Raw genomic sequence first — 26522 nt, forward strand, 5'->3', positions numbered from 1 at the left:
TTTTGGTGCTTTTTTTAATGCTGCAGAGATCATAGCATTTAAGACTTGGAGGTATACAAGTCCAGAAGAATACTGGTGTTGATGAAACCTCAACCCTTTCTATTCTGATTTTAAGACCCCAACCCTCTCTACTCTGAATTCATTGAAACCTAAGCCCTGGGCATCCTATAAAAATATTTTTTTCATCCTGTCTGCCATCCCGAGTTCGGGTGTCCCATCCTTGTACCCTACTTGAAGCCCCCTCAATTCCTAAGTCCAAGTCCAACTCCCCCCACCACCACATTGCACATGTTAAAACATTTTTGCTTACCTCTCCTTGTTTATAGACCCTACCCCAGTATGTCAGTGCTAGTGTCTTTCCCAGTCTAGTCCACTGTGCTTCAGTGTCCAACTTGCCTCTAACCCTTAGGGTCAGAGTCCTTACCTAGCCTGCTTTGCTCCACCATTAATTGAATTAAAGCTCCCTTGAAGGAGAGACAGTCTGAGTCCGTGAAATTCTTTCACAAGATGCTTCTGCGCTGGAATCCCAACAGTTTTTTAAATGATTCTCATCAATTGGGAATGGCTAAACCAAAGGTGGTATGTAGATTCAATGGTGTATTAACATCACCTTAAAAACATTAACTAAGAAAATTTCAGAGAATTATGGATATGCATAAACTGATGTGCAGTTGAATAAGCAGAACCGGGGCGGGGGGGGGGGGGAGAGAGATGAATATATACCAAGACTAAAGCAAAGAAAATGAAGTGACTAAAGGCAACAGGAAAAAAATGTAATTAAATGTTGTATAATTAAATTTATCAGCTTGACCTTAAAAATGAGAAAATAATACCTTTTTTTCCCCTTCTTTGCAGAGGTGCAGGATTCTGGGTGTGGAACATTGCATATGCTATCAGATTCATTTGATGTCAATTTTGCTAACCTTTTTTTCTCTCCTTTCTGTTTTATTCTTTAAATGATGGCTCCCTACAAAAATATTTATTAGGAAAACTATCAAAGTATTTTAAATTTCATGTGTGTGCATATACATATATATATCTGTATGTATAGATATATGTAATCTATATCTGTGCTCTTCTTCTTGTTTCAACAAACCAAAAGGAAACTCTACATGTGACTAATCACAGATATTAATCAATATCAAAATCTGAACGATTATATATTTGCAGTCAAAGGTCAAGAAGATCTACACAGTCAGTTAAAACAAGACCTGAAGCTGTTTGTGCCTCAGATCATGAGGTTCTTATTGCAAAATTCAGACAAACTGAAGATAGTAGGAAAAACCATCTGGGAGGAAGGGAGGAAATAAGCATTCGTCAAATGTCTACTACGTTTCAAGCATTACATTAAACATTTTAACAAACATTATTTCAGTAATCCTAAAAGGCAGGTGTTTTTATGACCACTACCACCCATTTTGAGGCTTAAAAAAAAAGCTGAAGGAGAAAGAGATCGAGTGACTTGTTCAGACACACAGCTATTAAGTATCTGAAGACAAATTTGAACCCAGGACTTCCTGACTCCAAGCCAAACATGCTACCCACTGTACCACCAGCTGCTTGTCTTAAAAACATTCCAGACTTCAATACTTCCATGACCTCACTGTTGTTAGCACTTTTCCCACTGTTTCAGATTGATGAAATGTGTCTTTTTATCCCATGTACTTCTTTTCCAAATCTTCCCATAAATCTTTGAACTAAAGGCTTACCTCAAAAAAGTCTTGAAATTAGTTGGTTATAGTGAGTGAAACCAGAGCAATTTGTACCATGACAGACCCAATCCACTGACAAATCTTGTTTTTTATCTTTCCATCTTCTCTCTTATCCATTCTCTTCCCTCCAATCACAGTCAATGCCCCTGTTGAGGCATTCATCCAGGGGAGTATTTAAATTGCTCCAACTAATTCCAGAGAATCAATTGTTAAATTTCTCTTAAAATTTCTGTTAAATTTCAGAAATCAGAGAAACTCTACAATTCAGGGTTTAATGGTTTTGTTGATTGTCTAGACTTAATATAGTAAAAGAGAAAATGTTAATAAGATAAACTTAAAAGTGGGTCATGCTATATGCATGTGTTTGTGTGTGTGTGTACATCTACATACATATATGGATGGGTGTATATTTATATAGGAGAGCTGGTGGTTAAGTATTTTCCAGCACATCATTTTTGTGGTTGATGTTGTTCAATTGTTTTTCCATCATCTTTGACTCTTCATGATCCCATTAGGGTTTTCCTGGCAAAGATACTGGAGTAGTTTGCCATTTTCTTCTTCATCTCATTTTTCAGATGAGGAAACTGAGTCAAACAGGGTTAAGTAACTTTCTCAGGATCACACAGCTAATAAGAGTCTGAAACTGGATTTGAACTTCAGAAGATGAGTCTTTGGGACACCAGGTCTGGCACTCTAGCACTGGACCACGTGGCTGCCCACAACATCACTAAGATTTCAGGAATTCTCAACTGATCTTTTCTACCAATTTTCTAACTGCTCTGAATACTTCAGCTATCTTCCTATTACAAGCCATTCTCCGCTCAGCTACCAAAGTGATTTTGTTGTCAATCTGATCATGTTAGTCCTTTCTGCTCAATGAACTCCAGTGATTAATACCTCCAGGAACAATTCTAAACTCCTTAGGTTCTTCTCCATGTAGTCCCTGTCCACCTTTCCAGTCTTTTTACTCCTTACTCATTTTCACGTACTCTATAATAAAATCACACTGACTACTTTAAATTCCTCAATCTCTAGCCTGTGTCCCTCTCCTATCTGCCTCCCATCTTCTCTGGGCTCCTCCCCCTCTACTTCTTAGGCTTCTTTGAAGTCAAATTGCATCTTATACAGAGGTCTTTCCTAGTCTGCCCAGCTGTTAGCACCTTCCTCTTTTAGATTCTCCTGACTACTTTATATCTGTTGTCTCTGAATTTAGCTTTCTTTTTAGTCCCAGTACTTAGAGCAATGCCATTTATAGGGTTATAAAGTAAAGGGAAACAACTTTTAAGATGGATAACTTTGATTACTGCAAAGACCAATCAGGATTTCAGAAGACTAGTGATGAATGATGCTTCCCAACTTCTATCTAAGAAGTGATGGACTTGAAGAATGAGACACACGTTCAGACATGGCCAATGTCTTGGTTTGTTATTATTGTCCTTTCTTATGTAGTAAATGCAGCTCACAGGAAAGAAAGGATAGATATCTCTAGTATCTCCTCACAACCATGACTTTTATCCTAGGGAGGCTTTCATTCCGGCCATAAAGTGAAACATAAGGTTGATACCAGAGGCTGAACACTGTTTTCTTCAGAGAGGAATGCTACTGAACTAGAATTACATCTTTCTGTTCCCTTAAAAAGTATTAACCCAGGAGATGAATTTTTTAGATTAAAAGTAACTTCTTGATTGTTGTTCCTTAATAGGGGAAAGGGAGCAATATATATATATATATATATATATATATACACACACACACACACACACACACACACACACACACAATTAAGCCATTTATCCAAGCCAGTAGCAAAATAGAAATAAAAAAGTTTATGTGTTTATACATATGTATATTTGGGTAAATATAACTGTATAACTGTGAATATGTGCATAAATATACACATATAAATGAATGCATATGTATATATGTATATATATATATCATGTATACATGTATGTTTATTTTCAGACCATATAGATTGAAAGAACTTTCCTATTGACAGAAAGATATCTGAGGGGCGTGGCTAGGTGGTGCAGTGGATAAAGCACTGGCCCTGGAGTCAGGAGGACCTGAGTTCAAATCCAGCCTCAGACATTTAATAATGACCTAGCTGTGTGGCCTTGGGCAAGCCACTTACCCCCATTTGCCTTGCAAAAACCTAAAAAAATTTAAAAAAATATCTGAGAGAGAGAAACAAAGAAGACAAAAAGACAGAGACAGGAAGAGAGAGGAAGAGAGAGAGAGAGAAACAAAGACAGATAGAGAGAAGATAGAGAGATACAGGGAGAGGGGAGGAGGGAGGGGTGTCCAAGACCTCATTCAAGGAATAAAAGACAATTAAATAGCATATCCAGGATCACATAGGTGGTAAACATCTAAGAAAGGTCATCCTAATTACAAGTCGAGCTTGTATTCTATTCATGTGCTACCTAGTTGTCTCACTCTTATTACATGCCTGGCTCATTTCCTTTCCAAGTCATCTATTTTGTAATTTCTATTAGCCATATTTGTAGAAATAAAAGAGTCTCATGAATTTGGCTTATGGGATATGGCTAGAAGGGAGTTTTAGAAAGAAGTTCTGAAGTCAGAAGATGGTGACAGAGAATGGTCAGGTGTACTGCCTCTTAATTCAGATCTGGGCCAATCTACTAAACATTTAGCTGATCTAATGTGATGTAAAGAGCAATGAGGGTTAACACATTGGAAATGTGTTTAGCCATCTAGGGAACTTTTCTTCCTTATTGATTACTCTGATGTTTATTCAAGAGGAACAAATGTTAGGGAATGGCTTGCTTGCTTCATGGTATTCTTTACTTTGAAAATGTTTTGATCCCTTTTCCAAGTTTAGAAATTGAGGACTTTGGGAATCAAGCCAAAGCTTAGGCATATAGTAATTATACTTGCAAAACCCACAAAATTACCACTCATGTCATTGTTGAAACATTGCAATACTCAAAATACCATTTCATGGAGATCTGAGTTGTACAAAATTCCAATACCTATGTGTATAGGGTAAAAAATGATGAAGAGGAAAGAGATGTTTTCTGGTCTACAGGACAGATGTAATCCCAGAGCCAACCAGTCCATGAATGTTCTGGAGCTGGTCATGTGAATATTTTTCAACAACAGAGGAGGAAATTAATATAATTTGAATATGTAGAGCTAGAAGGGACCTTCAAGATCTCCTAATCCAATTATGCCTATAGAATGGAGATGATAGCTAACATTTATAGGGCTCTATAAGGCTTGCAAACTTTACCTCCCTTTCCTCACAACAACCAAGAGAGCTACGGGCTATTATGAAATAACTAGAGGTCCTGAATAGAAATGGAATATTGATTCTGGAGTCAGAAGACCTGCTCCAACTCCAACCACTGACACTGACTACCTGACGGACCTTAGGTAAGTCATATAACTCCCCTGTACCCCACTTCATTTGTAAAATGAATGAGATCATTGGATTAGACGGACTCTAACCTGTCTTTCAATTCTAAATCTATAATCCAAGATCACAGAGGTAGGAGAAAGCAGTCAGGATTCAAACTCAAGAGCTCTGACTCAACATTCAATACCTTTTTCCTCTTTTTGACCAATCCATAAATATTTATTAAGCATCAATTATTTTTCAGTCCCTGTGATAATTTCTGAAGATATATAAAGAGGCAAATGATAATTCTTGCCAAAGGAATTTACGATCTAATGAAAGAGCTTACAATTAATAAAATGCCTTTATTCAGCAGACTAGTGAGTAATGTCAACTTTATTTCAAACAGGATTGTATTTATTTAATAGCCTCTCCTTCCCTTCCAAAAAAAGCCTAAACCACAACACATTAAAATGTTATAACATTTTGTAATGTCAACGTAACACACATCACAATCTTATATTAATCTCACTTCTTTCAGTAACATAACAGATACAAATTCTTTGAAGAGTTTAAATTTTACTAAGGCATCAAGTTATACATAAGACGTATAGACAGGCATACTAACATATACACACACATATATGTGTTTATTCATGTATATAAAGAGAGATAGAGCTGTATCTATACAGATATATAAATGAACATTTCTATTGACTTTCATTAATATCATTTTTGTTTCATTAGTGTACCAGGTCTGGTTTGTACAAATGCATAATAGTTAATTATTAAATTTTTAGTGAGTATTTATTTCTCCAAGACATTTTAATTTTATATTTGTATGCCCAGCCTCTCACACTGTGCCAGTCATTTATGAGGGATTTAAAAAAATAATTGGTGAATTGGACTGGATGGAATTAGAGGCTGAGGCATAAATGCCCCCCCTTGAATTGAGTGATACTTAATTTCATTGAGAAACATGTCTGTTTTTAAGGAGCTGGAAATACAGAGATGATGCAGATGTCATTTGGAGGAAGCAAGAGTTAGAGGGGAGGGGAAGCTTGAAAAGAACAAAGAAATAAGAAGCTTTAGGGACAAGAGAAAGGGACACACAAGTGTAACATATGTCTCTTTCTACAGACCCAAAGAGAATGAAGAGAGCATTGCTGCCAAAGTCAAGTCATCCGCCTGGTCTGCAGCCAGTATTCATGGTATCATCTCTGCTAAGACTGTACTTCGTACCTCATACCCTTGCCAAGTCTTGAACGTAAATATACAGGCAGTATTAATAGCCTCTGGAATTTCCGGCATGATGCTTGAATTTTGGAAAGGGATCCCCTGAACATTCCCAAACAGATGCATGATAGGGGCAGCCTTCTTTGCAAAATACCTCTGGAGTTCCTGTGGGTAGGATCCTTACCCAAATCCCATTTGTCATCTGAGGCTAGGACAGTTGGCCTCAGGCTACAAGAGAGGCATAGGGACTAATCCACAGTGTGTTTCCGTTGCATTCTGCTAGTGACGAGATTAATGAAGACAGACATTCATGCAAAGTTTATTTTGAGGAAGTTAGAACACACCTGAAACAATACTCCTTTGTCTTCACTAGAAGAAAGGAAAAGGAAGGGAAGGAAAAGGAAGGGAGGGGAAAAAGAAAAGAGAGAGAAAAGAATGAAAAAAAGAAGAGATGGAGGAAGCAGGAAAAAGGGAGGGGGAAGGAAGGAAGGAAGGAAGGAAGGAAGGGAGGAAGGGAGGAAGGGAGGAAGGGAGGAAGGGAGGAAGGAAGGGAGGGAGGGAGGGAGGGAGGAAGAGAGGGAGGAGAAAAGGAAATGAAAGAAGAGAAAAGAAAGTCTACCTAAAGTTGTCAGAAATTTAAGATTCTGAGAAGATGAAGGGGAGAAATTGTGAATATCATTATGATAATTACTTCTATTATAATTACAGGATATGGATAGGAAGGAAGAAGCCTTATCCAATCATCTTTCAGGTGTTAGGCACTGTACTAAGCATTTTAGGAATATTATCTCTGATCCACACAACAACCCTGAGAGGTAGGTGCTATTATTATTATTATTGTTGTTGTTGTTATTGTTATTATTCCCATTTTACTCTTAAGGAAACTGAGGCAAAAAGAGGTTAAGTGATTAATCCAGGAGCTACAGTTAGTGAATGTCTTAGACTGGATTTGTACTCAGGTCTTCCTAACTCCAGATCCTATCTACTATCCCAGCAACTGCTTCTAAGGAAGTTGGTCTCATTGGAGTAGGGAACTTCTGGTGATATCTACTAATACAGACCGCCACCTCCGCTAATTTATTCAGTGAAGTAATTTAGTCTGAGAGAGTTTAAGTGATTTGCATAAGGTCATACAGTCAGTATATGTCAGAGAAAGAACATGGAGCCAAGTAGCCAACTATCTCCAAAGTACCGGTTCTCTCTCTCTCTTCTTCTTCATCTTCTTCTTCCTCCTCCTTCTTCTTCTCCTCTCCTCCCCTCCCCTCTTCTTCCTCTCCTCTTGTCTCCCCTTCCTTCTCTTCTCTTCTCTTCCCTTCCCTTCTCCCAGTTCCTTCAACAGATCCTCAAATGGCCTAGACAAAAGATACCCTAGCTGGAAAGCCTCCTTCAATGTTCTCCGACTTATCAATATCCTTCTTAAATGGCAGCAGCTAGAACTGAACAAGTACTCAGATATAGTCTGATTAGACCAAATATATGAAACAATCACCTCCTCCTTTGAAGCCACTTCTCTTGGTGCAGCACTAGACCACCATGACTGCCAAGGTATATTTAGTTTACAATTTACTAGCCCCCAAAATCTTTTTCAGAGAAGCTGCTATCCAATCATATCTTCCTCATCTTATACTAGAGAGGTTGCAAAATATTATATTTATCTCCACTGAATTTCATTTTCTTAATTTAACCCAACGGATTAGCCTACTAAGAACTTTTACTTAGTTATCCTTTCTAGCTTTGTGTCATTTGCAAATTTAATAAGTAGACCATCTTTGTCATTATCCAAGTCATGGATAAAAATGTTCAACAGTGTATAAGCCAAGCACAGATCCTTGAGGCTTACCTAAAGAAAATGCCTTCCATGTTGACAATGAGCCATTGAATCCAGCCATTCTATCATTTCTGGATCCATCGGTGCTAACTTCTAGTCCACAACTCTCTATCTTCTTCACCTGAGTAGCAAGAAATACTTTATCAAACTTCATCCATTTAATGAATGAGAAAACCAGGGTTCAGAGAGATTAAATGGTGTGCTCAGGATCACATAGTAAGTAATACACACAAATTTTGAATTTAAGTTTTCAAGATACTGAGTTCAGCACCCCATTTATTTGTATTACATTATTTATCAGAATAGAAAGCAATAAAAATAATAAACAATAAAATTTATTACATGAAATAAAATATTATATAGAATAGGATGCTAAAATGTAAGGGGCAGGGTATCAGACTGAAGAAAAAGCATCTTGTATGACAAAAAGAGTTACTTCTACCCTCAGATTTTGTTAATATGAGGAATTAAGCTTTCAGGGTTAAATCTCTGGATAGAATATAAATCACAGAATGGAACTGTTAATGGGTATTTCTTAATTTTCTCATGTGTGCTTGACAATTACCCCACTCCACAGACCAAAGAAATGAGTCATGGCCCCTACCCACAAGCTGCTTATAATCTAATTTTGTATTTCTCAAGGGTTGGGAAGTCTTAATTCACGATTGCAGCAGGAAGTGTCAAAAGACTTGAGAAAAGCTGTTCTTGCATTATTTTCAACCCCCCAAAAAAGGAACATTGCCATCATAAATTTCACAAGCAAGAATATTCCCATGAGATTCTAATTCAATTAATCAGGGAACACATCTTTCATGTGTCATTTTTTGAAGACTATAAAAATGCTTAAATTGATACCTATGGAACATCTGAAAAATTAAGTTAATTTTAAAAAGGAATTGTGCTGGGGTGGTCACTTTGGCAGTATACATGGCTAAAATGAAATTAAAGTAAATGTTCCCATTTCTCTGATAGCATTAGCTCTTGAACTATGAACATTAGACCAAGGGGAAAGTAGTAGTTTTGAGAGTTAGAAGATCTAGATTTTAATTCTATTTTACCACTTTGAGTTCAGTTTTCTTCTCTGTAAAACGGACTATTATACTAAAATTGCCCACTTATTAGGATGTTCCCAAAATTCAAATGAATAGTATTTTGTAAAGTGTCCTATAAATCCCTTGGGTTTAGATAAAGCACCCATTCTTTTCTAGAAATAGCAACCAGCAAGGTTTGCTAATCTATGATATCCTCTGTTCTTTCCTGTATCTGCTATGATGTTAGCTCTCCAAACTCCTTCAAGGTTGGAACCCAGATACTAGTGTTGAGATTCATATACCTATTAGAAATTTAGGTTCAGTAGAGCTTATCATCTATATTCACTATATATATATATGTATATATATAATATATATATATACATTCCCCAATTGACAAATGGTCAAAGGATAGGCAAAGATAATTTACAGCTGAGGAAATCAAAGCAATCCATAGTCATATAAAAATTGCTCTAAATCATTACTTATTAGAGAAATGCAAATTAAAGCTTCTCTGAGGTTCCACCTCACATCTCTCAGACTGGCCAATATGACCAGAAAGGACAATGATCAGTGTTGGAAGGGATGTGGCAAATCCAGGATGCTAATACATTGTTGGTGGACCTGTGAATTCATCCAGCCTTTCTGGAGAACAATTTGGAATTATGCCCAAAGGGACACAAAAATGTGCATGCCCTTTGATCCAACACTAGCAATTTGATCCACTACTGGGTCTATACCTTGATGAGATGATGAAAAAGGGTAAAAACATCACTTGTACAAAAATATTCATAGCAGCCCTGTTTGTGGTGGCAAAGAATTGGAAATTAAGTGAATGTCCTTAAGGGAATGGCTTAACAAACTGTGGTGTATGTATGTCATGGAACACTATTGTTCTATTAGAAAACAGGAGGGACGGGAATTTAGGGAAGCCTGGAGGGATTTGCATGAACTGATGTTGAGTGAGATGAGCAGAACCAGAAGAACATTGTACATCCTAACAGCAACATGGGGGCGATGATCGACCTTGAGGGACTTGCTCATTCCAATGATGGACTTGCTCATTCCAACAGTGCAACAACCAGGAACAATTTGGGGCTGTCTGAAATGGAGAATACCATCTGTATCCAGAGAAAAAATTGTGGAGTTTGAACAAAGACCAAGGACTATTACTTTTAATTTTTAAAAAGCCCATTATATTATTATGAAGTTTTGCTATTTCTTATACTTTATTTTTCTTCCTTAAGGATATGATTTCTCTCTCATCACATTCAACTGAGATCAATGTATACCATGGAAACAATGTAAAGACTAACAGATTGTCTTCTGGGGGGGGGGGGAAGCAAGAATGGGGGGAAATTGTAAAACTCAAAATAAATAGAGAGAGAGAGAGAGAGAGAGAGAGAGAGAGAGAGAGACAGACAGAGAGAGAGAGAGATCACTTCTGTTCTTGGAAGAATGCAACGAAGGGTCAGTATGAAGCATTGAATAATGCATGGATGACAAGTCCCAGGTTGTGGGTGGGCTGACAGTTGTCACTACTGAACATTTTTATTTTACATACATTCTCATTTGCATAGATTCTCTGGCTTCTATTAAGTTTTGAAATGAAGGCACTGACCCATTGTTTACATGGATGAATTTTTTCTCTAGTATGAAGCATCTGGTGTCAAAGAAGTTAGTAATCATCGATCTCCCTGGCTTCTGCCCCCAGATCTCTCATTAAAAATCCCCCTTTTATAGGAAGACACCCATATTAATCCTAATGCCTTTCCTTTGTTAATTATTTTTATTTGTTCTGTATCTAGTTTGCTTTGTATATATTTGTTTACATGTTTGTCTCCTCCCATAGAAGCCACTTGAAGGCAGAGACTACCTTTTGCTTCTTTATATATCCCCTAGCACTTAGCACAGGTGCTTAATAAATATTTATTGGTTGATTGATTGAAAAAAGATTTGAATGGCTCTAAAAACTCATGTCAAATAGATATTTTAAAATATTCTATGGTTATAAATAGTCATTAAACTGACCAAATTTTAAGCTACTGTAGTTTTTAGGATTCTTATAGAAATTAGTCATTAGATGATCAACATTTCATATTCAATATTCTATAGCTCTTTAGGATTTGTACAATGCTTCATATGTATTATCTCAGCACATCTAAAATAACATTACAGTAATACATACATACATATGTGTACGGTATATATACCACACACACATATATGTGTATATGGCACATATATATGTACTTTATTTGCAAAGCTCTTCATTTATATTGACTCATTTCACAAAACCACCTATCTAGAAGAAGCTTTAGAGGTCATTTAGTAAGTCAACTGAAGTCCAGAGAAGTTAAATGACATATCTAAGGTCACATGGATAGTACATACTTGAACTCATGTCCTCCATTTCCAAATCCCAAACTCTTTCCATTGTATCATGCTGCCTTTTAGAGGAGAATCTCTTAGGGTGACAGATCTAGAGCTGTAATGAACCTCAGAAGAGATCTAGTCAAATCCCCTCATTTTCCAGATGAGACAACTGAGGACCAGGGAGTTTGAGTGTCTTGTCAAAGTCATATACACAGTAAATGATCTTGGCTGCAAGGTAATAAAGCAGATAAAGTAATGGACCTGAATGTAGAAAGACATGAGGTCAAAATTTAGATTCTACCTGTATAACTTTGGATAAGTCACTTAAACTCTGTTTGCCTCAGTTTTCTCAATTGTAAAATGGGAATAATAACAACAATAACCATGATGATGATGATGATGATGATACTTGCATGGATTCCACTTCATAGAATCTCTCTTTTCCTTCAGCTTTTCTTTGAGCACTTGGGTGACAGACATATTGGAGAGAGTGAAAGGCTGGGAGTCAGGAAGGCCTGAGTTGACATCCAATTTCAAATATTTACTAGCTATGTGATACTGGACAAATCACTTAATCCATATCTGCTTCAGTTTTCTCACCATAAAGGAGAGTAATAACAGATTAACAGTGTCTCCCTCACAAGATTATTGAAAAGATCAAATGGGATAATAATTGTAAAGTGTTTATCATAGTGTCTGACAAACAGTTGGTATTATATGATCATTCTCATTACGACTCAACTCAACCACCATTTTTTATTCCTCTGAAGGTCCTCCTCACTACCTTATATTTATTCTGTATATACTTTTATACATACAGATTGTGATTCCTGATGAAATGCAGGATCCTTGAGTGATTGAGTGCTATTTTGTTTTATTTTTTGTTTTTGTAATTCTAGCACCTAGGACAATGGCTGGTATATGGGACAGACTTAATCAATGTATGCTGATTTATTGATTGATCCAATTCTCCAAACCAAACTCTCTCCAGGGTAGCAACTATTCATCAGATTGATTGTGCTATAAACCTCATCTACCATGAAGACTCCAATAAACCCTCACTGTTGATTGGCTTTTCTATGTCCCCAAAAAACCTAAGGGAAACAGATATGTGAATTGATTTCCATCTAACAAAGGGGGTAATCTCAGAGGCCTCAGAGTCTATCTTCCTAATTTTAAAGATGTACCTTAAACCTTTAGGTCACAAAGGCTCAGTAGTCCTAAGAATTCTGCTCAACTAGGCTAGCTTTATGGTGGACCAATGTGCTGAGGCCAAGCAAATGACCGGGTATCTATTTTGAATAAGAATTACAAATTTAGATATCCAGAGTAACACTAGTATCCATTCTCCTTTTAGTTGGAAAAATTGCGTGTGTGTGTGTGTGTGTGTGTGTGTGTTTTCCAGTATGATTGTTTTGACTATTAGCCTGTGTTCCCAAATTAGAAGAAATAAAAATTAACAGCCACCATAATTGATAGATAACATGGTCAGAACCGACTTCAATCTAGCAACAAACTGGGCATCTCCTTTGTCTCCTCAAAGAATCAATACTGAAGAATCAACAGTTTCCCACTTTTAATCTCTTAATTCATTTAGATCCTTTTGTTTGTCATTCTAATCTACCTGCTTTCATTGCCCTCCCATTTCAAATCCTAGAGGAGCTTTTTACACAGATACTGGAAAATATATTCAGATAACAGAACATTTTGCACTCAGAGGGTATTGTTCTCAGTTTAATTCTTACTGTAAATAATTGGCTTTGTTCTGTTTCTTCTTATCCCCTGGATTCACCCCCCCCAAAAAAAATACTTCTCTCTTTCTCTCTCTTACCTTTAAAGATTTAACAAAATATATCTGCCTAGTAAGTCCAAGAGCAACCCCACAAACATGTGAGTTCAACAAGGCTGATGCAATAGCACAGATGGCATCAGCACTATTGAATGTGCACATATGTAAATATATGCCTGGAAATAAACCTGATCTTTTCTAATCTCCCTACTTAAAGGGAACCAATCCAACTGCCCCATTGACCCACTGACTGAGTACCTACATCAGTGTCTGGAACATAGTGGGTCCTTTAAAACGGTTGTTGAATCTGGCACAGTGCAAAAAAGTTGTTCGAGCTCCTGGGCAGTGAAGGCTGGTGGTGGATCACTGGAGCTCAGGAGCTCTAAGTTGCAATGGACTAAACTATTCAGTATTTGGACAAAATTCTTATATAGCGTGGAAACAGTATAAAGATTATCAGACTGCCTTCTGGGGGAGGGGGAGGGGAGGGAAGGGAGGGGGGGGATTGTAAAAATTGTAAAATTCAAAACCAAAAAAAAAAGATAGGTATTTGAACTAAGTTCAGATTTACAATGATGTAACAGATTAGAATGAGATCAGGTCTGTAATTACCTTACACTTCCAGTCTGGATGATACAGAGACTCTAAGTCTTAAAACAATAAAATCTAAAATTAAATTAAGCAAAATAAAAAGGTAAAATAAATGTTTGTTGAATCAAATTGATTTATGATATAGTAAATACACTGGTGTTAGGAAAGCCTGAGTTCAATTATTGTCTCAAACACCCTTTGCTTCAGATACCTACTAATTGTGACTCTGGGCAAATCATTAAATTCTTTAAACCAGCCCAGTCAGTAAGAGTTTATTATCTACTGTATACCAGCTATTATTGTGCAAAGGGTCAGGGATTCAAATGTAAAAGTCCCTGTCCTCAAGGAGCTCACAGATTAATGGGAAAGATAATGTCAAACAGACACATACATACAAGTTATGTACAAAATGAAGAGAAAATGTGGAGATAGTTGAACCAGTTTCCTATCAGAGAGGATTAGCCATTATATTAAAAAGAAGTTATCAAAGCTGCCAAGCTATTACTTAACATTTGGTAGGTGGGTCTATGAAATCCTTACAAGAAGCAGATGATCAAACAGTTCATATGTTCCTTGAATATTTTAACAATGGAGAAGGTGGCTTAAGAAATTATAAACTTCTGTATAATTGTATAATTTAAGATAAAATTAAGTTATCATAACAATGAAAAAGGGGAAATTTAAATGATTTATTCTCCAAAAAAGAAATAAATGAAGTTCCAAAAGAAAAAAATAGCCAGGCCCAGATGGATTTGCAAGTGAATTCTATCCAACATTCAAAGAAGAATTAGCTACAGTGTTATGTAAATTGTATGAAAAAACAAAGAAACTACCCTAAAAAGCTCTATGAAACAAATATTATTCTCTTACCTAAACTGAGTAGAGATGAAGAGGTAAAATAAAGCTACAAACTATTATCTACAATGGAAATTTATATAAAAATATTTAACAAAATATTAGCAAAGAGACCATAATGTATTTTAAAGATTATTTACCATAAACATATTATATTTTGATGTGGAATTCAGGGTAGGTTTACATATTTAAAATTATTAATATCAAGAACCAATTAAAAAGAAAAATGAAATCACATGATTATAGCAGTCATAGAAATCATGAACAAAATACAAGACATGTTTGTATTATAAAAATACTAAAAAGTCCGGGGTGGCTAGGTGGCGCAGTGGATAGAGCCCTGGAGTCAGGAGTGCTTGAGTTCAAATCCAGCCTCAGACACTTAATAATTACCTAGCTGTGTGGCCTTGGGCAAGCCACTTAACCCCATTGCCTTGCAAAAATAAAAAATAAACTAAAAAAATAAAAGAATACTAAAAAGTCTAAGAATAAATGGACTTTTCTTTAATATATATAGTTTTTGTAGGAAGAAAGAAGAAAGGAAGGAATGGAGCAAGGGAGGGAGGGAAGAAAGAAAGTGGGAAGGAAGGGAGGTAAGGAGAAAAGAAAGAAGGAATTCAGAAAGGGACCCTGTGTTACTACTACAATAGATTTAACAGATACTTTAAAAAATAAACTAATGAAAGTTCAGTTCCATATATACCATCTTTTATTTTAATATTTGCTTGCTGAATTGTTCATGTAGATGATTAAGTATAACTTTGAATTTTAAATTTGAAACTATTTTGTCTATTTCATTCTTTTTTTCTCAATTATATGTAAAACAAATTTTTACAATTCATTTTTTTTAAATTTGGGGTCCCAAATTTTCTCTCTTCCTACCTTCCTCCCTTCCCACCTCTTTGAAAAGGCAAATATTTTGATATAGATCATCCACGTGAAGCCATATTTCCATATTAGCCATGTTGCCTAAGAAAATACAGACCAAAAAAAAAAAAAACCTCAGGGAAGAAAAAAAGAAAGTATACTTCAAAATCTGCATTCAGACTCTTTTTCTGGAAATGAGTAGCCTTTTTCATCAAAAGTCCTTCAGAATTGTCTCAGATTATTGTATTGCTCAGAATAGCTAAATTATTCACAGTTGATCAATCCACAGTATTGTGCGGAATGTTCTGATTGTGCTGCCTTCACTTTGCATCAGTTGATATGTCTTTCCAGGTGTTTTTTTTTAAAAGCATTCTGCTCATCACTTCTTGTGGTGCAGTAGCATTCCATCACAATCAGACATTGCAACTTATCCACCTACTCCCCAATTGATGAGCATCCCCTCAATTTCTAATTCTTCACCCACCACAAGAAGAGATGCTAAAAAAAATTTTTATACATACATATCTTTATTCTTTTTTCTTGGATCTCTTTGCTATACAAACCTAATAGTGATTTGCTGGATCAAAGGGCATACACAGTTTTATAGCCCTTTATGTATAATCCCAAATTGATCTCCAAAGTGAATCAGTTCACAACTCCACCAACAGTGCATTAGTGTCCCAATTTTTCCATATTCCCTCCAGTACTTATCATTTTTCTTTTCTGTCATACTAATCAATCTGATGGGTGTAAGGCAGTACCTCAGACTTTTTTCAAATTGCAATACACTAATCAATAATGACTTAGAGCATTATTAAATGACTACAGATAGTTTAGATTACTTCATCTGAAAAATCCCTGTTTCTATCTTTCACCACTTATCTGTTGTGGAATGACTTTAATTCTTTTCAAGTTGATTCCATTCTCTATATATTTGAGAAATGAGACCTTTATCTGAAAATCTTTTTATAAAATTCTTTTCAGTTTGCTGCAATTTAAAATGATTTTTAAAACTTCTCTTTAAAACAAAACATTATAAAGTGACATGATTGTTCTCTAATACAACTCATGCCTTGATTTGACAATGACTTGCCCAGGGTCAAAGGAATCGATAGCTATCAGGTCAGCTCTGTCTCCTATAGGATTTTGCCTCTCAGAAGGAAAAGGGAATTTGAATTTCTTCAAAAATAAGCAATACTGGGGTTTGAGAAATCATCAATCATTTCATCAGCTGTCTTTCACCCAAATGGATTGACAATATCTATAATTTATCTTAGAGAGTTGTGTGGATCACTTTTATTAGTAGCATGAGACAGAACCCAAGATTTTCAGACTTCATGGTAGGTTAGTTCTCAATTCCAACAGGCTACTCCTCAGACAATCAATCGGTCAATCAATAAAATTTACCTTAACTATGTATGATAAAAATTTATTTGAATTTTAAGTTCTTGTTTTGAGAAATAGCATCTGAGAAACTTTACCATTTCTAAGAAATCTTTCCACCATTTGAATTTTACTCTATAATTATAATGACAAAAATACTTTGTGAATATGCCTCAACCTACTTTTGCCTGATATTCATCATAAGGTTCATCGAACAGGGTTATCTCTGCAATCATATCTTTAATAGAATCTTGTTGTAGACACAGGAGACATATTACTAGAAGAGAAACACTGATGTGGATTGTTTTTTTATTTTTGTTTACAGTATCACATGAAATGCTTCTTTATAATTTTAAAACAATACTTGCTACATTTTAAGTCAATCATTGAAAAACATTAAGTGTATTGGGCAAGATAGTTGGGGAGAGGGAAGGGCTGTTATGGAATATCACTTGCAAAAGATTATTTGTAAAAACTTACTTGTTCCCTACTAATATCTTTATCAAGGAAGCCTCCAATGTATGTGTAGATCATTTTCATAAATGTTTTAGATAGATAGGAAAGAAAGATTATACAATGTATTTGTAAAAAGCGAATATAAAGGGGGAAACTCAGTCCTGTTTTATTCTTCTTTTTCTCATGTTTTTCCCCCCTTTTGTTCTGATTCTTCTTTCACCATATGACTAATATTGAAATATGCTTAAAATAATTGTATATTGGGGCGGCTAAGTGGTGTAGTGGATAAAGCACCGGCCTTGGAGTCAGCAGTACCTGGGTTCAAATCCTGTCTCAGACACTTAATAATTACCTAGCTGTGTGGCCTTGGGCAAGCCACTTAACCCCATTTGCCTTGCAAAAATCTAAAAAAAAATAATTGTATATTTACAACCTATATCATATTAAATACCTTCATGAGGAAAGGGAGGGAAGTAGAAAAATGTGGAACTCAAAAGCTTACAAAAAATAAATAGTGAAAACTATCTTTGCATGTAATTGAAAGAATAAAATAACAATGAAAATTTATTTTTAAAAGGTCAAAGAAAGAAAGAACATCACAACTATCAACCTACAGGCTCTTTCTCATCTAAATTAAGATTTTTATGATTTCCAGCATCTACAAATTTCCAGTTACCCTTCAGCCAACTGTGCTGTCAGAGATAGATCCCCTTTAATCAGCCCTCTATTTACGTGTGAGAGACAGTAACACAGGTCTCTAGGAGGGTATTTTGCTCCAAATGTTCTCACTGTTCCAAATTAGCAAACACCCCTTTCTAAAATCTACACTTTCTAAAAGCTACTTAAAACTAACTGATCCTCAGGTGAATGTTAAAGTAAATACACTTATGGGGGTCTTAAGCCAATGATGCTGTAGAATCACCCTTCTCTGGGGTAGCCTTGGAGCATGGAGGAAGAGATGTAGCCAACCTAGTTCTGGGAATCCAGGAAATGAACCCAGGTCTTTCTGACTGCAAGACCAGATCTCTCTATCCATTGTCATGCCACCTATGTAAATACCAATTACATTCAAAATAATTTCCAAGGCAGAATACTAGCAATTGAGAGAATTCAAATAAACTTCCTATAGGAGGTAGCATTTGAGCTGACCTTTGAAGGAACCCAAGTAATCTCTGAAGCAGAAGACATGGGAGAAAGGTTAAAAGAGAGATGATGGAGTCAGCACAGACTAAGAGACAAAGGGATTTGCAACCAGTTTTATTTTTCTTTCTTCCCCAGTGGAAATGGGTAGAGGGGGAAAAAAAGGCAGATTTCCATTAAAGGGGGATAAAATGAAAATTTAATTTCAAAAAAGGGAAAAGGCATGGAGATGACAGGTGTGGAAGTGAAATACCAAATGGACCATTTTATTGATAACAGAATACATGAAGAAGGATAAAGTATGAGAAACCTACAAAGGTAGACTGGAACCAGATGTGAAGAGATTAGTTTTCACTATCTTCTAAGTGAAATTTAGCATTTCCTCCTATTATGATTTAAAACACACACACACACACACACACACACACACACACACACACACACGACTGGGGCAGCTAGGTGGTGCAGTGGATAGACCATTGGCCCTGGAGTGAGGAGGACCCGAGTTCAAATGCAGAGTCAGTCACTTAATAATTGCCTAGTTATGAGACATTGGGCAAATCATTTAAATAAATTTTTTAAATTTTAAAAAGAATTTCTGTTTTAATTATTCAGAATTAGCTATCAAATCCCTCCCCCCCACAAATTTTCTCTTCTAAATAGGAAATAATCCATTTACCATGCTAATGAAGAGCTATACAAATATAATCACATTTGCTTCTCACAGCAATCCTAGGAAGTAGGGGACTAATATTATCCCCATTTTACAGTCGAAGAAACTGAGGCAGACTAAGATAAGTGATTTGCCCAGTATCAGTTAATAAGTGTGTTTGGAACTGAAGAGTGGAATGCAATATATGAGTTGGATTTGAATTCAAGTCTTTCTAACTCCAGGTCTAGCACTTTAAATATCTACCACTTAAGATCATTGATTTGCAACTGGAAAGGATGTCAGTGAGTCCAAAACTCTAGTGATCTGCCAGATGTCATACAGTTATCAAGGGTCTAAGACAGAATTCAAATCCAAGTTTCCCTGAGTCCAAGTCCACATGTTTTCTATGATACCATATTGCCTCTCAATTCAATTAATTTCAATTTCAAATCAACCAACCTTTCCAGTTTCTTCTTCTTATATGGCAGCTTGCAGACCCCTCACCATCCTGATTGTCCACCAAAGGGGGTAGAATAATAATTTCACTGCCTACCTCACAGACCAAATGAGGTCATGTAAATATGTAAAGTACATTGACAATCTTACATAAATATAGAGGATCTTTATAATTTTATTGTGTCCTTCCCAAAATGTCCTTTCCAGGACTACATTGAATATTCCAAATGATCAAGGCAGATGGGTCCATGATGACTCTTCTGGTAGTCCCAAATAGAAAACCACCAAAACCATAAAACAAAACCACTTTTACCTATTAAGATGCCAATTTCATCATCAGATGCTTTTTCAAAAAGGTCTTGGAACACAGCAAAAGTGTTGAAATCATAACCTCTGTGCTTTGCCAACTGAGGAAGAGCAGTCTGGCCCTCAGCTCACCTTACTTTATGACAGAAGTGAGCTATTTCTTATCTTTACAATCCCTTCAGGCCCATCATTGTATTCTTACAATGTATAATTACTTTCTGTGGTGAACTAAGATCCTGAGGACAGATTACATTACTCGTGATTCATCTACAGTCTTCAGAAATGTACACTCTTTAGTCCTCTAAAAAATCCTTATTCCACTATTGGCTAAATTTATTAACAATTATTGTTATAATTAGGAATAATACCTCTTAGGACTTTATAATTTGCAAAACACTTTAAATATAGACTCCCATTTGATACTAAAACAATTTTGTCAGATAATGTTATTATCCTAATTTGAAAGAAAGGGAAATAATGACTTATCCAGAGTCACATAGCTATTCTGAGGCAGAATCTGAACTCAGTTTTCCCATTTTCTAGTCCAATATGATGCTGGAGGACTGCCTAAGTCTTTCTACATTGAAAACTTGCTCTAGTCAAAATATCATCTATGACTGGATGATGGTTAGTTGGGAAGAATTCCAATGTCTTAAAAAAAAAAAAGATAAGGGAAAAAATGAATAGAAATAATAAGTGGAAATAAAATTAGGAACTTCCTTATTTTGAAGAAGCAACAAATATATGAAACTCGGCTCTTTCTCCCCTACTCCCACTTATCATGAGTTCTGCTGTTTAGTTATTTTTTCAGTAGCATACAGTTCTTCATGACACCTTTGGGGTTTTGGGGGCAGAGATCCTAGAGTGGTTTGATATTTCCTCCTCTGGTTCAGCTTACAGATGAAGAAATCGAAGCAAATGGGATTATGTGACTTGCCCAGTGTCACACTGCTAGTAAATGCCCATGGCCAGATTTGAACTCAGAAACTTGAGTCTTCCTGACTTCCAAGTCCAGCACTCAGCAACAGTCTGCTAACTTGTGCAGTAACTTAACCTTTTAATGTTGGGAATTCTAGCCTCAGGGTACTACTCTGCATCATTGCTTCAAATGACCACTAGCTCTAGTCCTGAGTTCCAGTCATACTTTGTGGTACTTCTCGCCAAACACCATGTTACCTCACAATCCCCTTATTCACCCTTGCCCCTTTCTATTTCTGGAATCTAAATCAAATCAATTTTGTCCATACTCCTGAAAAAAAAGAAATTATTCTACTTCCCTATGACTTCACTTTCCCAAACATAATATTCCTCCCTGACCATCACTCTCCTATATGTGTTATCTCCCATATTGGAATGTAAGTTACTTGAGGCAAGTATTGGCATGTTTTTTGTATTTATATCCAGGAGTTGGCACAGTGGTCTGTCTTAGAAACAGGAAGTTCTGAGTTCAAATGTGACTTCTGAAATGTACTAGCTGTGTGACTCTATTCAAGTCACCTAAACTCTATTTGTCTCAGTTTCTTCAGCTATCTAATGAGGCACCTGTCTCCTAAGGTTGTTGTGAGGATCAAATGAAAAAATAATTGTAAAGCTCTTATCACAATGCCTGCACACAGTACATATAACATAAATGCTAGCTATTATAATCATTTAGAACAAAATAATAATTACACATACCTCTCAGTATTATTATTAAGATCAAATGACATAACAGCTGAAAAATGTTTAGCCCAGAGTCTAGCATAACATAAGTGCTATATAAATGTTGGTCATTTTCTTTATTAGTTATTAATATCAGTTAATAACAATTCATTCAAATGAAAGAAGTGGTCCATGACCCTCAGAAACCACCTTTATCTCTAAGGAAAATGCAAAGTCAATGACAGTTGAAAGATATGACTTTTTAATGGAACCTGATGCTAATTTTCTTTTTTTCCTACCATTTAATTTTGCTTTTTCTTCAGTTACATGTAAACAAAAATTTCTGATATTTGTTTTTAAAATGTTGAGCTCAAAATTTCTCTTCCTCTTTCCTGTCCTCTCTCCTTGAAAAGCAAGCAATTTGATATGGACTATAAATGTGAAGTAATTCAAAACCTATTTTTCACATTAGCCCTAATTGAAAGAAAATGCAGACCAAAAATAAACCAAACTTATGAAATCCAAGAATAATAAAGAAAGTTTTAAAAGTATACCTCAATCTACATTCAGATTCCATCAATTCTTTCTCTGAAGGTGAATAGAATTTTTCACCATAAGTCCTTCAGAATTGTCAGATCATTGTTTTGCTGAGAACAGCTAGGTCATTCACAGTTGATCATTGTACAATATTACCAAATGCAATGTTCTCCTGGTTCTGCTCCTTTTATTTTACATCAGTTCATATAGGTCTTGTCACATTTGTATGAAACCACTCTCCTCATTATTTCCCACAGCACAATAATGTTCCATGACAACACCACAACTTGTTCAGCCATTTCTCAATTGATGAATATCCCCTCAATTTTCCAAATCTTAATAACCAAAAAAAAAAGAACTGCTATAAATATTTTTGTTCATATAGGACCTTATCCTTTTCCTTTTTCTTTGATCTTTTTGGGAGACGGTCCCTGTAATGCTGTTGCTAGGTCAATGTATATACAAAGTTTTATAGTCCTTTGGTCATAGTTCCAAATTGTTCTTCCAAATGGTTGGATCAGTTCACAACTCCACCAACTGTGTCCCATTTGTAATTTTTCTTTTCTATTTTATTAGCCAGGATAATTGTGAGACAATACACCAGTTTTAATTTGCATTTCTCTTACGAATAGTGATTTAGAGCATTTTTCATATCACTATAGATAGCTTTGATCAGTTCTTCTGAAAACTGCCTGTTCATATCCTTTGACCATTTATCAATTGTAGAATGGAGCTTTTTTTCCCTTTTTTTCTTTTATTTATTTAAGGTAAAGAGGTTAAGTGATTTGCCCAAGGTCACACAGCTAGGCAATTGTTAAGTGTCTGAGGTCACATTTGAACTCAGGTCCTCCTGTCTCCAGAACCGGTACTCTATCCACTGTGCCACCTAGCTACCCAGAATGGTGCTTCTTTTAAATTTGACTCAGTTCTTTCTATATATTTGAGAAATTTATTTGACTCAGTTCTCTATATATTAATCAGAGAAACTTGCTGTAAAAGAAAACAAAAAATAATTTCCTCTAGTTTCCTGTTTCTTTCTCATCTTGATGGTATCAGTTTTGTTTTTATCAAAGCATTTTAATTGGATGTAACCAAAATTATCCATTTTTACATCCTGTAATACTCTTTTATCTACTGTTTACTCATAAAGTTTTCCCCTACCCATAAATCTGACAAGCACAATATTCCATGCTCTCCTAATTTGGTTATAACACCCTAAATCATGTACCCATTTTGGCTTTATCTCAGTATACAGTGTGAGATGTTGATCTATACCTAATTTGTGCCAACTGCTTTCCAGTTTTCCCATCACTTTTTGCCAAATAGTGATTTCTTGTCTCCAAATCTTGGATCTTTGGGGTTTTTTTCAAACACAAGATTACTATGGTCATTTACTACTGCGTATTGTGTACTTAATGAAGTCCATGGATCCACTACTCTATTTTTTAGCCAGCACCAGTTTATTTGATGATTATCACTTTGTAATAAAGTATGAGAACTAACTTTCCTTCAGTTTTTCCATTGTTCCCTTGGTATTCTTAACCATTTGTTCATCCATAAGACTTTTGTTATTATTTTCTAGCTCTATAAAATAACCAATGGTAATCTTCTTTTCTTTTGTTTTTTTTTTGCAAGGCAAATGGGGTTAAGTGACTTGCCCAAGGCCACACAGCTGGGTATTTATTAAGTGTCTGGGGCCGGATTTGAACTCAGATCCTCCTGACTCCAGGGCTGGTGCTCTATTCACTGCGCCACCTAGCTGCCCCACCAAAGGTAATTTTCAACACAAACCCCTCTCAAATATTTGCCATGATGGAAGATATTGGCAGAAACAATCCAAACTGGTTAACACTTAATAGATAGGGGTGGCTAGGTGGCACCAGTGGATACAGCACCGACCCTGGAGACAGGAGTACCTGAGTTCAAATCCGACCTCAGACACTTAATAATTACCCAGCTGTGTGGCCTTGGGCAAGCCACTTAACCCCATTTGCCTTGCAAAAGCCTAAAAAAAAATACTTGAGAGATAAATGAAATATCACTTCTACTTGGCTTTAAAGTATCCTGTGGGATTTGCTGAAGCTAGGTCCTTCCTTACCTCAATATATTTGGATTAATATTAAATTGGTTAATTATTAATACTATAAATAGTTTTCTGTCTATGAAGAACTGGCAGTAAAGAAAGGAGTCTCAAGGTCTACTTGAAGGAAAATAAATTTAAATTTTATTAAGGACAATTGGTAAAGCAAATAATTACACAAATAGTCCAAAGTTCACCAGTCTAGGCAACAGAAATAGACAGAAATCATTTGTGAGTTCTGGTCTTAGAGATGAGATGCCCTGAGTTCAACTCCTGCCTAAAACACTTACTAGCTAGATGACCCTCAACAATTCTCTTGACCTCTCTGGTCCTTAGTTTCTTCAATTATGGAACTTGGTGGCTCATGACATCTCTCAGTCTATGATCCTATAATTTTTTTATACCCTTCCAAAGCAATAAAAACAAGAAAAGTGATTAGCAAAATTCCCTGCTTCTCTCTGAAGAAATGAGATTCAATGCAATGACTATTTCTGCACTTTCAGGAACCAACTCATCCATCCTTTTGATTTAGTTGGTCTTGTTTCCCATGTTATAGATCAATTAAACTCTCTTTTTTTCTGGTTTTATTGGCCATCAGAAATCTCTAAGAATGGGTTAAGCTGCATTAATGCTTGGGCTGGCAATGCCGTTCCCTACTTGGGGCCCTGTGAAAGCTTAGAACCCCTTAGAGAACATTAACACATTTACTACCTTGTATTTATTTGCCAACTGTCTTACAAATGTATCACCAACCTGAAGGGTTGTGCTCCCTAAATCACATTCTGGTTTATTTTCCAGTGAAACATCTACCATAGTTTGACCTCTACTTTTTTAAAATAAGATAAAGCCTTTCTAAAAAGCCAGCCCTGTTTTCTGTCTCCCACATCTAGCCTGACTTTTATTACCTATCTCTGTAACATTTATCCTTTCATTGGTTTATTCATTCCACAAATGCTAAGAATTTCTTCCATGCAATGTACTGCTAGTCATTGGGGGAGCTACAAGAGTAAGACACTGTCTCTGACCTCAAGGAATTTACAATTTACTTGACTGTCTGGCAATAGATTACTTTAATTTAATAGATATTTTATCTATCTATCTAAAGTAATGGTTCTTGACCTCTGTGTGTTGGGGGGGGAAGGGGGGGAGAGAGAGAGAGAGAGAGAGAAAAAGAAAGAGAGAAACTCCTTAAGCATTGTGGTAAAGCCAATTGACCCATCCTTAGAATGATGTTTTTAAACACACAAAAAAAGAAAATACATAGGATCGAAATTTAGAATATACATAAAAATGGTTCATAGACTCCTCCCATTTAAGAACCCCTAATCTAGAGTAAAACCAGTAAGGAATTATCAAAGTTTAGAGAAAAGAGGCCTAGATTTCTAAGTCAGAGAGAATATCTGAGTTGATTTTCCACCTTGTTGACTTTAGGCATTTAACTTTTACTCATTTAACCTAGAGTTAGTCTCTTTGTCTGTAAAATGAGGAGTTGAATTAGATGACATCTGAGTTGTTAAGTGTTCTTGATCCACTGGTACATTCTGTTGAATTTTTTTTCCTTTCTAGATTTGCGTCTATGAGTTCTCCATTTTCCACTTCATTTTTCTCTCTGTTTATCAAAAATGACAACTATTATTACTATTTGTGCTTTGAAAATCATGCTACTTAAGTATGTGGCCACATTCTCATATATAATGTCAAGACATTCCCAAGCTGGAATATCATTGAATGTGTGGGTAGGGCCCTGTGTTCATGAAAATCAAGCTAGTTTCACTGAAAGTATAAGAATGAGGTTTATAGAAGGATCACTGAAAGAAGGACACACTAAATGCCTTACTTGGAATCTCAAAGCAGACAGGAATTTGAGAGATCATCTATAGAGTCTAATCATAGTTGCATAATTATGTTTTTTCCTCATATAATCACAAGAACTCTTTGCTTGAAGACCTTCAAGGAAAGGAAATCCATTGCCTCTGAAATCCAATGGCGCCAACTTGCTAATTCCAGGAATTTGTAACGACTGCCTCTCATCCCCTCTTCCTTCTTGATCATCCTTTAATATGATGTTGTGGCAGCAAAGAATTTGAAATGGAGGGAGGAAGGAAGAAGAAAGCAAAAGCAAATCCAAGCTGAATACCTTCACCTTTGCCCTGCTACTCATCATCACTCTTCCATTCACCCTGAGCCGTAGTCCTTTGCCTTTCTTGACCCCTACTATAGCTTTT

Source organism: Macrotis lagotis, chromosome 2, assembly GCF_037893015.1.
Source record: "Macrotis lagotis isolate mMagLag1 chromosome 2, bilby.v1.9.chrom.fasta, whole genome shotgun sequence".
Taxonomy (NCBI): domain Eukaryota; kingdom Metazoa; phylum Chordata; class Mammalia; order Peramelemorphia; family Peramelidae; genus Macrotis; species Macrotis lagotis.